General features: G+C 41.3%; 1 pseudogene; it reads left to right on the forward strand.

Moving 5' to 3' along the window:
• The first annotated feature begins 11460 nt into the window (after positions 1-11460).
• On the forward strand, positions 11461-13328 carry LOC129494644 (probable ATP-dependent RNA helicase DDX43; annotated as a pseudogene).
• Positions 13329-15823: the final 2495 nt, after the last annotated feature.

Here is a 15823-nt window from a genome sequence, read left to right on the forward strand (position 1 = left end):
CAATAAATCAAACTTATAATAACCTAAAGGCAGTTACATAAAATTACACATTACATATTTATTACATAAAATTGTAATACAGCTTTCTCTTACTGCTATCTTTGTATCACAAAAGAGATGCACACAGGAGATGCACCTGGGGACAGGCATGACCACTCACCCTCCCTTTGCTACACTGCTGACCTTCAGCTGAGATGAGCTGATGAGGGAACAACAAATGGGAGCAGCTGGCACGAACCACGGTGGGTAGTGGGAGAAGCAAGCGACACACCACTCCTACAGTGGCTCAAAAACAAAAAGCGCCTCTCAAGTTAGGATTGATGAATGGGAGGTAGGCAACTGGCATTCCAAAACAATCTGCACTACTGTTGAGATTTTCACCCTATACCCAGAAAATTATACTGCTGATGACCTACATGGCCAGTGTGGAGACCACAGGAATTGAGGGAACCAAAAAATAAGACTGGCCCCAGAATCTTACTAGCAAAGAAATTCAAGAAAATTATCATGAGCCATAAGTGGTTCCAAAGTCCTGGAAATCTAGAGTTAAAGGATTTTAATCCAATGTTTAAAAATTGGAGCGATGTTGACACAAGAGCTTCTGGGAGGTCAATCAGTAGTTTATCCACTACCATAAACAGGTGAAGAGGCTGCACACTAATTCTTTTGGTGGGGGAAAGGGCGGTGGCAAGATGGAATCACAAGGAAGCAAGAGTGAGGCAGAAACCAAAGGACAGCGGATAGGACGGTGTACACAGCTGAGCTGGTAATGGTTTCATCCAAAGCTGACCTGGAATAGTCAATCAATAGGACTGCAGACCATATGTAGCCATAACATTTTTATGTGGCCATAAATTTTCTGTTAAATCCCTATTCCTTCTATATCTTATAAGCTCAAAGTTGAGTTTCTGCCCAAGCCTATCTTCTAGAAAGGGCAAATCTTCCATGTAATATTCAGAAATTCATTTAATTGTTATCTTTAAAGACAACTGATCTCAAGGCTAAGGCCATTTATTGGAAAAGATATTTTTTAGAGTATGTGATGGCAAAAACAGTTTTTTGCTTGTAAACAACTTCTGTAACAGGAGGTTAAATGTACTTAATAACTTTGTGACAATTAACTGTCAACCATGACCTCTGTGACTTTGTTATGATATTCTGTCATCAAGAACTTATCTAAAAAATCTCCCTCCTAGAGGGGTACATGGGTGGCTCAGTGTGTTAAGCAGCTGCCTTCAGCTTAGGTCGTGATCTCAGGGTCCCAGATGGAGCCCTCGTAGGGCTCCTTGCTCAGTGGGGAGTCTGCTTCTCCCTCTCCACCTCTGCCCTTCCCCTGCTCGTGTTCTTTCTCTCCCTCTCTCTCTCTCTCCCTCTCAAATAAATAAATATTTAAGCAACAACAAGAAAAAATCTCCCTCCTGGAAAAAGCTCACTGTTGTTTATAAAATAAATGTGTTTCTATCTGTGTTGTTTTAAAGTAAAACATAAAATCTCATTCCTCCACCCTTGTAAAAACCATACGCAATATATAGAATTAATGATCTGTGGGAACAAAACTATAACCGTAAATACATGAATGGAAATTTTGAAAAAGTCATGAATACCGTGGAAGTGAATAGCATGGGGAAATACTCTCAAATTAGAGTAGATAAAGCAGGAATTGAATGCTATATACAATATTCCCAGACCCCTGTGTGGGAGGAATGGAGGATGTACACACATACACAGAAGAGAAAAAAACAACAGCAGTGAGCTGACAGAGGATTTTGCTAAAGCCCTTATATACTTCAATTCTTTCCCAAATTTCTACATTACATTCTCATCAGGTTTTCAGAATTAAAGTGAATATAGAAATACCTTACATGGAGAGTGAGGAAAGGTAGTCAAAACAGAGATGTTTAATAATTCACTAAATAGAAAGCTAATCATTTACATCCTTCTAGCATAAAGATTGTGTGAACAGACGGTTTGATTCAGTTTAGAGAAGTAACTCACATACAACAGAGGCAAAACCAGGAGAGTTTGTTGAAAATGTAGGTTCTTCTTATTGGTTCAAATTCACCAAGTCTGGGTAAAACCAGAAATCTGCTTTTTGTCAAGTTCCTGGTGATCCTAATGCAGTAGGTTACGGCCAAACTTTGATAAGGACTGGCCAGAAAAGAAGCCCACAATGCCACAGAGACTCTCAGTGTACCACCCAGGAACACTGCTGCTCTGTCCTCTGATTCCCAAGGCAGATTCTACCGTGGACCATTACACTATCTCTCGTTGTTCCAACTCATCCTCCTTTAGCAGAGTTTCGTATGATTGCTTTTTCTTATTGCTTGCCTAAGAGGAGAAAGTGGACTGTTCTGTCAACATGGGCATTTTAGATTATTTGAATGTCCCTCACATACTGAGTTAATACATCAGCACTGGGTTTATACATCAGTCTTTCTGGGCTCACTTAATATGAGTCTACCCCTGAAACTTGGGTTAATTGTCAGGTAGCTGGCAAAACTGGGTATGTGAGTCCTCAAAGATGAAGTCTTTTTAACCAGGAGATAGTGAGCCCCTTTCCTAGAGCAGCGGGTATTTGTTCTTTTGCCAGCCTGACATCCTTTTCCATTTTTTCTGTATAGCATCTTGAGTTTTCCCAGGGGAAATCATCCCTTTTCTACTGATTCTCCCCAAATATGAACAGGGCCTATCTATTTAAACTCAACCCTAGAATTTTCATTAAAGCAAAACTAAGCATTCAAGGTAAACCATAGCTCTGCTAGTGCACGTCACCAAACCATGAGAGAGTATCATGCCAGAAAATGAAGCCATCATGGACAAAAGATGAACCAAGCATTAGAGATAATATAAGAGAAAGAAAAAGGGAGAGGGGAATTCACAGCAAGATGGTGGAAGAGTAGGGGTCCTCAACTCCCCTGTCTCACAAACTTACCTAGATAACTTTCAAAACATCCTGAACACCTATGAATTTGACCTGAGATTAAAAGAGAGAACAGTCCAAATGCTAGAGAGAAAAGTTTTTGCTTCTAACAAGGTAGAAAGATGAAAAATAAAAATAAAAAAGAATAAAGTTGGGGAGGGGAACCACGACTAGCAGGGCTAAAGTAGGGCGGTGAAAGCCTCTGGGGCACAAAAGCCCAGCCCTGGACAAGTGGGAACTTTAAAAATCTGCACTGGAGTTTCCCCTGATGAAAAAGTGATCAGCAGGGAAGTTGGGCAGAATTCCAGAAGGGGCAGTGAAGCCTCAAGATTCCCAGAGTCACTATAAGTGGAGGGGAGCCGGGGGGAAAGTGCACCACAAACCGTGGTCCAATCTCGGTAAAGGGCTGCAGCACCACAGCCCTCAGGGCATTTGGGAGAAGTCAGTCAGTTAGGCAGGCTGGCTCTGGACGGAGGTGGCTATACCCCATTCCCTCGGGAGAGGTGGCCCCCAGGAGTGTGGGTCCAGCGGCACAGGGCCCCAGATCCCAGGGCACCCAGAGGACAAAGCCGGCTATCATCCATTCCCCCTGGGACAGGCTGAGGCAGGGAGGGCACAGGAAAGTGAGAATACTCCTGCTGCTGGGCACCCCACAAGCTGTACACATCAGTGCACCCAGGACTGGCCCCAGGAGCACCTAGGCTAGAGTGGACTGGGAGCTTTGGTTAGTTTCTTGGGGGAGTGTGACTCCAAAGCTGAAAATCTGGCCTCCACCATTTTTGTTTTTCCTCTTTGTTTCACCATGTGCCTGGCAGAGGCCTCCCAGGATAAACAGCTCCCACGGAGCCTGGCATCTGGTGGTGGGGGGTGGGGCGGGGCATCTCCGCCCAAGCACACACCTGAGAGTCAGCACAGCAGACCCCTCCCCTGGAGACCATCTGGAAGAAGGGGGGAAGAGCAAGTTCTTGACCAAGCAGCACTGGAAAGCTCCAGGTCTGAGGGAAAATAGTATATAGAACTCGAGGGTACCCCATCCCCCTTTTTTTTTCTTTTTCCATTACGACTTGTTTTTATATCAGGCTAAAAATTTCCAATATTTTACCAGCTCTGCATTTTTAAATTTTTTTCCTTTTTGACCTTCATATTTCTACAATTACATGTCTTAGATATATTTTTCACTTCTGGATTCCTTTCAAAGTATTCAATTTAATTTTGGTAGGTATATGAGATATGGGTATTTGTTTTCTGTTTTTTGTTTTTACTGCCTTATTTTGTTTTACAATGGTTGAAGTTCGTACCTTCTAAAACATGACCAGCATACACCCAGAACCAAGTGGAATAATGTGTTGGTTCATTCTGTGAGATTATATTCTCTCTTCCTTGCCATTCTGCCCCCTTATTTTAAAATGCGTCTGTTTTTGTGGTCAATGTTGGGGCTTTCAATAAACATTGCTAGTTTATATAAATTTGGGATTGAGTATCTTCTAACATACAGAACAAAATACATTCAAAGCCAAGAGGATCACCCTCTAGGACCCCTCAGGTAGACTACATTCTCTCTCTGCTACCACTTCCTCACCACCACCATCCCCTTCCTTATTTTTTTCTTTTTCCTCTTTCTTTACCTTTTTCTTTCTTTTCTTCTTTGTTTTTGGCTTTTTATTTTTATCAGTTGGTTTTAAAATTTGTTTCTCACTTTAGTGGTCCTTTTGCTTTATTTCTTTCTGTTCCTCTTTTTCTCTTATTTCTGGTCTCTGACCTTTTTGGAATCATCTAGGGTGTATTTAACTTAGATCGTGGCTGATATTTTTCACTCAGCCCTCTCATACAGCCACTCTGCACTGGACAAAATGACCAGAAGGAAAAGTTCACCACAAAAGAAAGAACCGGAAACAATCTCTGCCCCAGGGATACAGAATTTGGATTTCAATACGATGTCAGAAATTAAATTCAGAAGTACAGTTATAAAGCTACTGGTGGCTCTGGAAAAAAAGTGTAAAGGACTCTAAAGATGTCATTAGTGCAGAATTGAGATCTAAAAAGGCCAAAATTAAAAACAGATTAAATGAGATACAATCCAAACTGGATGTCCTAAATGCTAGTGTTAATGAGTTAGGAGAGAGAGTGACTGACATAGAAGACAGGTTGATGGTAAGGAAGGAAGCTGAGGAAAAAAAGAAAAACAATTCAGAGACCATGAGGAAAGGCTTGGGGGGGGAAATGATAGCTTGAGAAGGAAGAATATATGTCTAATTGGGATTCCAGAATACTCAGAGAGACAAAAGATGACAAAGTATATTTGAACAAATCATAGCTGAGAACATCTCAAATCTGGGGAAGGAAACAGGCATTCAGAGCCAAAAGATAGATAGGAACCCCCAAAATATCAATAAAAACCTTTCAACACGTCAACATTTAATAGTGAAACTTGCAATTTTCAAAGATAAAGAGAAATTCCTAAAAGCAGCTCGAGACAGGAGATTCTTAACTTATATGGGGAGAAATATCAGATTAATAGCAGATCTCTCCACAGAGACCTGGTAGGCCAGAAAGGGCTGACAGGATATACTCAGGGTCCTAAGTGAGAAGAACATGCAGCCAAGAATACATTATTCAGCAAGGCTCTCATTCAGAATAGAAGGAGAGAGAAAGAACTTCCAAGATAGGCAGAAACTGAAAGAATATGTGACTACCAAACCAGCTCTGCAAGAAATATTAAGGGGGACTCTGTAAAAGAAAGAGGAAGCCCAAAGAAATAATCCACAAAAACAGGGACTGAATAGGTATTACGATGACACTACATTTGTATCTTTCAATAGTTACTCTGAACATGAATGGGCTAAATGATCCCACCAAAAGATGCAGGGTTTCAGAGTGGATAAAAAAGCCAGACCCATCTATTTGCTGTCTACAGGAGACTCATTTTAGACCTAAGGACACTTACAGCCTGAGAATGAAAGGTTGGAGAACCATTTACCATTCGAATGGTCCTCAAAAGAAAGCTGGGGTAGCAATCCTTATATCAGACAAATTAACGTTTATCCCAAAGACTGTAGTAAGAGATGAAGAGGGACACTCTATCATACTTAAAGGATCTATCCAACAAGAAGACCTAACAATCATGAATATTTATGCCCCTAATGTGGGAGCTGCCAAGTATATCAATCAATTAATAACCAAAGCAAAGACATACTGAGATAATACACTACTAGTAAGAGACTTCAACGTGGCACTTTCTACAAATGACAGAGCTTCTAAGCAGAACATCACCAAAGAAACAAGGGCTTTAAATGATACACTGGACCAGATGGATTTCACAGATACACACAGAACTTTGCATCTGAACACAACTGAATACACATTCTTCTCAAGCACACATGGAACTTTCTCCAGAGTAGACCACATACTGGGTCACAAATCAGGTCTCAACTGATACCAAAAGATAGGGATTGTCCCTTGCATACTTTCAGACCACAATGCTTTGAAACTAGAACTCAATCACAAGATGAATTTTGGAAGAAACCCAAACACATAGAGGTTAAAGAGCATCCTGCTAAAGGATGAATGGGTAAACCAGGAAATTAGAGAAGAATTAAAAAGATTCATGGAAACTAATGAAAATGAAGAAACAACCATTCAAAATCTTTGGGATACAGAAAAAGCAGTCCTAAGAGGGAAATACATCACAATACAAGACTCCCTCAAAAAATAGAGAAAAACTCAAATACACAAACTAACCTCACACCTAAAGGAATTAGAGAAAGAACAGCAAGTAAAGCCTACACCAAGCAGACCAAGTAGAAAAAGAGAGATAATAAAGATTCAAGCAGAACTCAATGAAATAGAGACCAGAAGAATTGTGGAACAGATCAGCAAAACCAGGAGTTGGTTCTTTGAAAGAATTAATAAGACAGATAATCCATTAGCCAGCCTTATTAAAAAGAAAAAAGACTCAAATTAATAAAATCACGAATGAAAAAGGAGAGATCACCACCAATACCAAGAAAATACAAAATGATTTTAAAAACGTATTATGAGCAGCTATATGCTAATAAATTAGGCAATCTAGAAGAAATGGATGCATTTCTGGAAAACCACAAACCACCAAAAGTGGAACAGGAAGAAATAGAAAACCTAAACAGGCTAATAATCAGGGAGGAAATTGAATCAGTCATCAAAAACCTCCCAAGACAGAAAAGTCCAGGGCCAGATGGCTTCCCAGAGGAATTTTATCAAACATTTAAAGAAGAAATACCTATTCTGCTAAAGCTGCTTCTATAGATAGAAAAGGAGGAAACACTTCCAAACTCATTTTATGAAGCCAGCATCACCTTGATTGCAAAATCAAAGACTAGTATCCCTGATGAACATGGATGGAAAAATTATCATCAAGATACCATCCAATGAGATCCAACAGTATATTAAGAGGATTATTCACCATGAACAAGTGGGATTTAACCCTGGGATGCAAGGATGGTTCAGCACTTGTAAAACAATCAGTGTGATAGATCACACCAACAAGAGAAAAAACAAAAACCATATGATCCTCTCAATAGATGCAGAGAAAGCATTTGACAAAATACAGCACCCATTCCTGATCAAAACTATTCAGAGTGTAGGGATAGAGGGAACATTCCTCGATATCTTAAAAGCCATTTATGAAGAACCCACAGCGATATCATTCTCAATGGCGAAAAACTGAGAGCCTTTTCCCTAAGATCAGGAACACGGCAGGGATGTCCACTCTCATCACTGCTATTCAACATATTACTAGAAGTCTTAGCCTCAGCAATCAGACAAGAAGAAACAAAAGGCATTCAAATTGGCAAAGAAGTAGTCAAACTCTCCCTCTTCTCAGATGACATGATACTGTACATAGAAAACTTAAAAGACTCCACCCCAAGATTGCTAGCCCTCATACAACAATTCAGCAGTGACAGGATACAAAAATCAATGCACAGAAATCAGTGGCATTTCTATGCACTAACAATGAGACTGAAGAAAGAGAAATTAAGGAATCAATACCATTTACAATTGCACCCAAAAGCATAGGATACCTAGGGATAAACGTAACCAAAGACGTAAAAGATCTATACCCTAAAAACTACAGAACACTTCTGAAAGAAACTGAGGAAGACACAAAGAGATGGAAAAATATTCCAAGCTCATGGATTGGAAGAATAAATATTGTGAAAATGTCTATGCTACCTAGGGCAGGCAATTTACACGTTCAATGCAATCCCTATCAAAATACCATGGACTTTCTTCACAGAGTTGGAACAAATAAGATTTGTATGGAATCAAAAAAGACCCCGAACAGCCAGAGGAATAGTGAAAAAGAAAACCAATGCTGGAGGCATCACAATGCCGGATTTCAAGTTGTACTACAAAGCTGTTATCATCAAGAGAGTGTGGTACTGGCACAAAAACAGACACATAGATCAATGGAAAAGAATAAAGAACCCAGAAATGGCCCCTCAACTCTATGGTCAACTAATTTTCAACAAAGCAGGAAAGACTATCCCTTGGAAAAAGGACAGTCTCTTCAATAAATGGTGCTGGGAAAATTGGACAGCAACATGCAAAAGAATGAAACTACACCATTCTCTTCACCAGACACAAATATAAACTCAAAACAGATGAAAGATCTAAACATGAGACAAGAATCCATCAGAATCCTAGAGGAGAACACAGGCAACACCCTTTTTGAACTTGGCCACAGCTACTTCTCGCAAGAGACATCTATGAAGGCAAGGGAAACAAAGCAAAAATGAACTATTGGGACTTCATCAGGATAAAAAGCTTCTGCACAGCAAAAGAAACAGTCAACAAAACTCAAAGAAAACCTACAGAATGGGAGAAGATATTTGCAAATGACCTATCAGATAAAGGGCTAGTATTCAAGATCTATAGGGAACTTATTAAACTCAACAGCAAAGAAATAAACAATCCAATCATGAAATGGGCAGAAGACATGAACAGAAATTTCATCAAAGAAGACATACACAAGGCCAACAAGCACATGAGAAAATGCTCCACATCACTTGCCATCAGGGAAATACAAATCAAAACTACAATGAGATACCACCTCACCCCAGTGACAATGGTGAAAATTAACAAGACCGGAAACAACAAATGTCAGAGGGGATGTGGAGAAAGGGGAACCCTCTTGCACTGTTGGTGGGAATGCAAACTGGCGCAGCCACTCTGGAAAACTGTGTGGAGGTTCCTCAAAAAGTTAAAAATATCACTGCCCTTCGACCCAGCAATTGTACTACTGGGGATTTACCCCAAAGATACAGATGCAGTGAAATGTCAGGACACCTGCACCGAAATGTTTATAGCAGCAATGTCCACAGTAGTCAAGCTGGAAGGAGCCACGATGTCCTTCAACAGATGAATGGATAAAGAAGATGTGGTCTATATACACTATGGAATATTACTCAGCCATCAGAAAGGATGAATACCCACCATTTACTTTGATGTGGATGGAACTGGAGGGTATTATACTGAGTGAAATAACTCAATCAGAGGATAATCATCAAATGATGTCACTCATGGAAAATATAAGAAATAGTGAAAGGGATTATAAGGGAAAGGAGGGGAACTGAGTGGAAAAAATTAGAGAGGGAGACAAATGATGAGAGACTCCTAACTCTGGGAAACAAACAAAGGGTTGTGGAAGGGAGCAGGACAGGCAGTTGGGGTAATCCGGAGATGGGCAGTGAGGAGGGCACTTGACTGGATGAGCACTGTGTGTTATACTATATGTTGGCAAATCAAACTTAAATTTAAAAAAAAGAAAAGCAAAAGGAAGAGGATTTTTTTTTTTTTTTGTATGACTGCTTCAATCCTGGATACAGCTGGTCCTACACACAGCTTTTTGTCTTCTCTGAGCCAACCTATTCTCTTTTTTGTGTCTGCTGGAACTGGCTTTCTTTCATTTACTAAAGCAAAGAGTCAAATAAGGCAATGCCTCTGTTAGGTTCACATACAGAGTTTATGTTCCATTCAGCAGCAACCATTGGGTTGCTATCACTCATTCAGGGGGACACTTAGAAAATCCATCCTCCTAGGAAGCAGAGACTATTCCCTGGTAATCAAATGCATGCCAAATCTCCTTCACTTGAGAATAAGGTGAATGCAGCAATTGTCACCAGAAAATGATACCCCAGGTGTAGGGCTTTTCTTTTCCAAAGACCATGCACATTCTTGGGCAGCCCTGGTGGCTCAGCAGTTTAGTGCCGCCTTCAGCCCAGGGCGTGATCCTGGAAACCCGGGATCAAGTCCCATGTCAGGCTCCCTGCATGCAGCCTGCTTCTCCCTCTGCCTGTGTCTCTGCCTCTCTCCCTCTCTCTGACTCTCATGAATAAACAAATAAAATCTTAAAAAAAAAAATGCTATTGATATGTAGTAACCACCCAGCCTCATAAAATAAGAGAACATGCCTTGAGATTTACATTCGAAATCTCCTTCTGTTTTTTTTCTTCCCTGTTGAAAAAAAAAAAAAAAAAAAAAAAAGACCTGATGAGGAAAAGAGGTAACACCTCATCAAGAAGGAAGTTCAGAAGTGACAGCTCAAAGTTGTCCACTTATTGCAAGACTATATAAAGCATGTACACCCTACCTTCTCTACCACAAAGACTTAGCTCTGCAAAACCGTAAAATAAGAACTTTTGAACCTTGAGGATCAAAGATGAAAACAGAGCTGCTGTGACCATTTTGCAAATGTCCAGGGAGAATGTCCTGTTTGGTGGGATAACTGGGAGGGAAAAGACCAGTGACAAGGAACCTTGCATTTGTGTTGGAACGGCCACTGCACATATGGCTAATGGCAGAATGGGAATCTATACTTGTGGATCATTTCAGCTTCAGAATATAGTTGGCAAGAACAGAAACAAAGTAAAAAGACAGCCCACGGTATTTGTTTTGGTAAAAACCAACCAACCAAAGAACATTTATCAGATACCCTCAAACTTTTCTTCTTCTCTGTCTATCCTGGTGAGCATCTGATCCACACACAGGTGTCCTTCTACTGTGGGGACTTGTGTGGCACTGTGCCTGGATCCCCAGGTAGCCACTCAGTAGTACCTGGCATCAGCCCCTCCATGGAGTAAGAGGTGCTCAACAAGAAATAAAAGAAGCTGTGCTCTTCTTTCTTTTTCTTTCCATAAACTACCCCACAGAATAGTTCTTCCTTGCAAGCCTTCTGGAGAAGTCCCACATGCCAAGTAAACGTGCATGCAGTAACACAGCATGCCCTATCCCACTCAGCTCACTCGTCAACGCAGCTAGTGAGAATATATGTGGCATTGAACAGCATCACCTTACCTTTTCTCTTGCCTTGTTCACCCCCACACTCCTGGACTGCACATCCTGGACAAACTGACAGTGCTCTGAACCCTGGCTTGGGCTCTGCTTTCTAGAGGATGCAAGCGCAGGCATTGTTGAAGCTATTGTGTTGACAAGGCTGAAATCTCTTTGCACAGTATCACCAATAATTCTGTTGATATAATTAATAATTTTCCGAGAAAACTACGATGGCACCGTGGAGTGGTACAGACCCAGACTGGAGCGACGTCGGACACGCCGGATCTTCCTTACGGAACCATGCAAGGCAAGAAGCAGGTGCCAACGCCTCGTCATGGGTCGTTGCTTCTTGGCGAAGCTCGGCAGTGTCCCGGGCTCCAGAGAGGAGGTCGGCTGAGGACCCGAATCGAAGAAGTAGGGAGGCCAGTAGGGGCGGCAGGGGCGGCCTCCGGCCTCCAGCAGCCTGTGGCCGCTGGTCCCCGGGAACCGCCGCTCTGCTTTGGATTGAAGAACGTGTGGGTCAGCGCTGTGATCGGTCGTGGGGGGTCCAAAATAAAAGACATCCAAAGTACAACAAACACGAAAATACGGATAATAAAAGCTTTTCCAGAAGCAGAGGTCAGAATTTTTGGGAACAGGGTGATGCAAGCAAAGGCCAAAACAGTGATAGATAATCTTGTTGAAAAACAAGAAAATTACAATTTGAAACCCAGAATTGACTTACCTCCGATTAAGACAAACTTTTACAGGCAGTCAGAAACAACAAGTTCAATGTCACAAGAGCAAGTAGACTCTTAGAGGAAAGAAAATAATAATATAATGTGTGATGACTTGAAAGAAGGCCAGGAGCTCCATATACCCAATCCTACTTGTAAATTTTAGGATGCTTTTCGGTATTATCCAGAAGTTATGGAAAACTTTAAAAGGGCAGGATTTCAAAAGCCAACGCCGATCTAGTCATAGGCATGGCCAATAGTTCTACAAGGAATAGATCTCATTGGAGTAGCTCAAACCGGAATGGGGAAGACGTTGTCTTACTTAATGCCCGGATTCATTCATTTGGACGTACAGCCTGTAATTAGAGAAAAAAGGAATGGACCCAGCATGCTAGTCCTCACACCCAAGAGGGAATTAGCACTTCAGGTAGAAGCTGAATGTTCTAAATATTCATATAAAGGCCTTAAAAGTGTGTGTATATATGGTGGTGGTGATAGAAATGGACAAATCCAAGACCTTAAAAAAGGAGTAGATATTGTTATTGCAACTCCTGGGAGGCTGAATGATCTACAAATGAATAACTTCATCAACCTCAAAAGTGTAACCTACTTGGTATTAGATGAAGCCGACAAGATGCTAGATATGGGATTTGAACCCCAGATAATTAAAATTTTGTTAGATGTGCGCCCAGATAAGCAGACCATTATGACAAGTGCAACCTGGCCATATGCTGTCCATCAACTTGCAGTCATATTTGAAAGCACCAATGATTGTGTATGTTGGCACTTTGGATTTAGTTGCTGTAAGTACCGTAAAAACAGAACATAACTGTCACCACAGAAGAGGAGAAACGCTCTCATATCCAATGTTTTCTAGAAAGCATGTCTCCCCAGGACAAAGTCATAGTGTTTGTCAGCCGAAAAGCCAAGCCATTGCTAACCATTTATCAAGTGACCTGATTCTGCGACATGTATCAGTAAAACCTCTTCGGCAATCGAGAACAGTGTGACTGAGAGAGCATTAGAAAACTTTAAAACAGGTAAAGTAAGAATATTGATTGCCACCGACTTGGCATTGAGAGGTCTCGATGTCCACGATATCGCACATGTCTATAATTACGATTCCCCCCGGAACATCGAAGAATATGTACACAGAGTGGGGCATACTGGAAAAGCAGGGAAGATGGGAATATCTATTACACTCCTCACTAGAAATGACTGGAAGTTGCTGGCAAGTTAATTAATATTCTGGGAAGAGCACATCAGAGCATCCCAGAGGAACTTGTGGCAATGGCTGAGAGGTATGAGGCAAATAGACTAAGAAAAGAAATGGAAAAAAAAAGTTGGGGAAACCCCAAGGAAAACCCAAGAAGTTTTATTAATCTCCTTGTTGAAAGGTGGTGCCAGTCTATTCAAAGATATCAAGAATTTTTTAGAGCTACACTATTTAGAATATCCAGAAATACTGGGAAAATGCTGGCCCACTATGAAGAGACAATGGATTCTTAAAAGAATTGTGTTTAAAAGTGTAGAATTTGACATTTTATACTTTCTTTAATAAAATCAAAACTGTTTAAAAAATTAATTTTCCTTTGAATATTCAGCAATATGGGTTTGATTGACTTTGCACTTTAATTAACCTGGAGACAGTAAACAGACAATTCATTTACATAGGGCCTTCCAAAATGCTCCCCTTCTATTTTTATTACCATTAAGTGCAAAGAAAACACTTGTGTTTGGGCTATATGTTGTTCTGTAACAAACCACTCAAAATGAAATGACTTAAGGCAGCGATGAGGGGTCCTACATGCTTGTTTCCGATCCTGGTGGCACCAGCTGGGGTCACTCACGCAGCCAAATTCAGTTGTTGTCTGGGCTGGGTGGGCTACGAGATCCAAGCAAGTGTCATTCACTATCTCTGCCTCACTTGCTCCTTCCTGTGGTGGCTTGCCCTCCCCCATGACCAGGCGCCTCCTCACACAGCACTGTGTGCTCAGGATAGTCAGATCTCTCACACGTGGAGGCTGCCTTCCAAGAGGAAAGAAAAGCTACCAGTTCTCTTATGGCCTGGGCTCTCAGGCTTCAGAATTCACTTTCATTGAATCTTATTGTCCAAAGAGAGTCACAAGAGCAGTGCAACTCAAGAAACAGATCCCATCTCTTGATGTGAAAATGGCACAGGTGCAGAAAGAGGGAGGGAGGGCCACCATCTTTGACAACCATCCAATATGGGGATCCCAAGACTTGTCTGCAGAGTAGAATGATCAGGGACCTTCAAAAACTGTAAGAGCCTAGGTCACACCCTGTAAATCAATTAGCTCACAATTGGGTAGGTGTAAAACACAGGCAGTTGTTTCATTTTTTTTTCTCTTAAGCTCCCCAGGTGATTCCAAAGTGCAGGCAGGTATGGATGTTCTGATCTACCATGACTTGTGAGAAAAGGGGTTTAGAAAAGCTTAGGAGGGATGCCTGGGTGGCTCAGTGGTTGAGCATATGCCTTTGGCTCAGGGTGTGATCCTGGGATCCTGGATTGAGTTCCACATCGGGCTCCCCACAAGGAGTCTCCTTCTCCCTCTGCCTGTGTCTCGGTCTCTCACAAATAAACAAATAAAATCTTAAAAAAAGAAAAGCTTAGGATCCGACCTGGGAGTCCTCAGTTGTACATGGTAACTTGTCATTTCACAGCATACTCAGTGGCTCATCTTGGGTTTAAAATTTAAATGAAACACAATGACAAAGCAACCACAAGAAGCCAGCCTACTATGTTTTCTGAGGGACTAAATTTCCTGTGTGCCTGGGAATGAGTGTTTCTCTGGAACACAAGACTCTTAGTGCCAAAGCCAAGACTGTACAGGTCAATCTGGACAGCTGGTCACCCTATGCATTGCTTTACCTGCCTCTGCTCTGCAGATCACATCCTGATGACTTTGGAACTGCAGTTCCACTGTTACCAGTGAAGTTTCTCCAAAATGAATGACCTAGGCCCGTGCTACTTGAAGCATGTTCCACAGACCAGCAACATCAGCACCACCTGAGCACTTGTTAGACATGGACATTTGGGGAATTTCTGACACTGAGTCAGGATATCTGGGAGTAGAGCCCAGCAACCTGTGTTTTGAAAGCATGAATTCAAGAAGCACTGGTCTGGTCTGCCTGTGGTGAGATGCTTTCATCTTCTTTGATCTCTACCATCCCCCACAAAGCAAAATCAGATTTCGAGTTTGCAGTAAAAGGTAGAAGAAGCATAGCAGGAGGAGTCAATGAATGCTAACTGGCCAGATATGTCTTGACCAATACAGCCAGCATCTTCAGACATACACGTGATAATCATCATGTGAGGCTTATTTTTTTTTCATTTATTGGAGGGGCTGTATAAAACCATTTTTACACCCACAACAGATGCTGGAGTCTGGAGTGAAGGGTGTGCTGAGCACAGATGTCTGCAGTTGGCAAGGCCTGTGTCCTCCAAAGCACATCAAACCCATCAAGACAATTCAGGTGGCAACATTTTCTCCAACGTGAAGATGAAAAAAAATCTCAAAGTTAGGCAGAAAAATCAAGTTTGATCCATGATTGGATGTTTGGTTTTCAATCTGAATTTACAGTAGGAATAATGAAGGTTTCAACAATTTCAAAATGATGCTCTTTTGAACTAGTTTGGGCTGACATGCACCTATGTACAATAGAGAGTGCTCCCAAGCAAATCAATACCCTAAAATTTTAACCACCTTAAAACAAAAATAAATGTTTTAAGGACTCATCTGTTTATATCCACCTGACGTAAATACATGAAGAGAAGACTAGAATGCAAAACACTTTGTTAGTCCCATTATTGCATGAATTGAAAGTAAAGCAAAGGTAGTTCTTAAAATACACA

This window comes from Nyctereutes procyonoides, unplaced genomic scaffold (genome assembly GCF_905146905.1).
Source record: "Nyctereutes procyonoides isolate TBG_1078 unplaced genomic scaffold, NYPRO_anot_genome, whole genome shotgun sequence".
NCBI lineage: Eukaryota > Metazoa > Chordata > Mammalia > Carnivora > Canidae > Nyctereutes > Nyctereutes procyonoides.